Source organism: Bombina bombina, chromosome 4, assembly GCF_027579735.1.
Source record: "Bombina bombina isolate aBomBom1 chromosome 4, aBomBom1.pri, whole genome shotgun sequence".
In the NCBI taxonomy this organism is placed as follows: Eukaryota; Metazoa; Chordata; class Amphibia; order Anura; family Bombinatoridae; genus Bombina; species Bombina bombina.
Window position 1 is genome coordinate 871,697,180 of NC_069502.1, and position 2,500 is coordinate 871,699,679.

The 2,500-nt window shown below is 43.6% G+C and overlaps 1 protein-coding gene across 3 annotated transcripts in view; it reads right to left on the bottom strand.

The window, feature by feature from the left end:
- LOC128657372 (uncharacterized) overlaps positions 1-2,500 on the bottom strand; it is a 62,030-nt gene that overhangs the window by 34,616 nt on the left and 24,914 nt on the right. The window lies entirely within an intron of this gene.

Consider the following 2,500-nt stretch of genomic DNA (forward strand, 5'->3'; position numbering starts at 1 on the left):
TGCAAATCTGCTTCTCATCTCATGTCACTCTCCCTCTTGCTCATACTAGCTGCTGGCGACATCTCCCCTAATCCTGGTCCCTCACAACCTCCTAACCTTTCACATCCTTGTGTGCCTTCCAATAGACTTCATAAACTAAACTCTGGTAACCTTAATCACATTCCTCTTACATCTAAAAAGCCCTCCCCCTTCACTTGTGCACTTTGGAACCCTCGCTCTGTTTGCAACAAGCTCACTTCTATCCATGATCTCTTTATCTCCCACTCTCTTAACCTTCTGGCTCTTACAGAAACCAGGCTCTCTGCTTCAGACACAGCATCCACTGCTGCATTGTCACGTGGGGGTCTCCATTTCAGCCACACTCCTAGGTCTGGCAATAGACAAGGAGGTGGTGTCGGTATTTTACTTTCCTCTCATTGCACCTTCCAACAAATACAGCCCTTCTCTTCACTCACATTTTCTTAATTTGAAGAAAACATGATTCGGTTATTCTCTCCCCTCTCAATACGTGTTGCAGTCATATACCGCCCCCTGGCTCCCCAACTCAATTTTTAGATCACTTTGCTGTCTGGCTTCCTTATTTCCTTTCCTCAGACACCCCTGCCCTAATTCTTGGTGACTTTTACATCCCTCTTAACAATCCTAATGCCTCCTCTGCAATACAACTTCTTCAACCGACTTCCTCTTTCGGCCAGTCACAATGGACTGACTCTCCCACTCACAAAGATGGTCATTCCCTTGATCTGATTTTCACCTATCGATGCACTCTTTCAAATTTAACAAACTCCCCTTTTCCTCTCTCTGACCATCATCTCCTAACTTGCAACATCACTTCCCTACCTACAACTCCCCCTCCCTCTACCCCTCACACCAAACTTCACAGAAGCACTAAGTCACTAGATCTGCATCAGCTCGCTAGCTCTCTCAAACCTCTCCTCTCATCCATCACCTCCTTTTCCTGCCTTGACCAATCTATCTGCCAGTATAATTCCACCCTTACATCGGTCATTGACACTCTGGCCCCTCCAACCTTAGCTCAGAAACCACACTCTCATCCTCAGCCCTGGCATACTCCGACACGATACCTACGCAGATGCTCCCGTACTGCTGAGCGACATTGGAGGAAATCTCAGAGTTCAGCTAGCTTTCTTTACTACAAGTTCATCCTGAACTCCTACTATTCTGCCCTTAATCTTTATAAGCAACAATATTTTTCTAATCTCATCTCTACTCTTTCCTCTAACCCTAAACGTCTGTTCAACACGTTCAACACTCTTCTACGCCCACCCCCACCTCCTAACACAACCTCTCTCTCAGCTCAAGATTTTGCAAGCCACTTCAACAACAAAATTGACTCCATCAGAAGTGAAATCAGCTCTCAACATACTTCCAATCTCCCACCCCCTCAAAAGCTCACGATCACCCAAAACCCAAATATCCAAAAATGCAGCTCTTTTGCCCCTGTTAATGAGGATGAAGTTTCTGTCCTTATACTGTCCTCCCACCTCACTACCTGTCCCCTTGACCCCATCCCCTCACAGCTACTCCCCTCCCTCTCTCTTCTACCCTCACCCCCATACTCACACACATTTTCAACCTCTCCCTCAGCACTGGTATATTTCCCTCATCTCTAAAACATGCACTGGTCACACCTATCCTCAAAAAACCTTCCCTTGAGCCAACCTCCCCTTCCAATAACCTTTTCCCTATTTCCCTACTCCCTCTTGCCTCAAAGCTCCTTGAAAAGCTAGTTTACGCACGTGAGTTTCATGAGTGAAAGTACCCTTTATTTGTTCCAATGGTCAATCATAGCGTTTCACAAACGCTAGGATTGACTTTCACTTTAATTAGATGAAAACATGAAAACATATTTCTGCAATATTCATATTTAATAAAGTGTTATACTGTACTGTGTATTTACTGTAAATATTTCACATTCCAATGTTCTGTACATAACAGAATATGTTCTAAGTATTTATAAACAGATATATCTATATCTATCTATACCTACTGGAATATTCATATTTTCATGTCAGGTTAGCACACTTGAAAATGGAATCGGGTGTGCGCGCGAGTAGAGTATTCCCCCCCCCCCACACACACACACTTTTTTGTTCCATTGACTTCTATGGGGGAATAGGTTATCACGCGATATTGTAAGTTTGGCTTTTTATGCTTGTCTGGTTAGCGTGTGAGCTAAAACTGTTTACTTTCAACTTGTAATACGAGCGCAACCCCACACATGCAAAAAGCTAACTTCTAGCAGAGTTAACGCTTGAGCTGAAGCATTAAATACCGCTAATGATACTGACAAATCAGGCTTCCTCCAAGCATCTTTGTAAAGTTTAATGAATTAACCCTTTGAGTGCTAAGCACTTTCCCACCTGGGTGCAAAGATTTTTTATTTTTTTTTAACAAATTTTTTTTAACTCTTTTTTCAGACCCCCAATGGTGGGTGTTGGGGGTCTGTAGCTGCTTAGATGCCTGAGATACAGGCTTC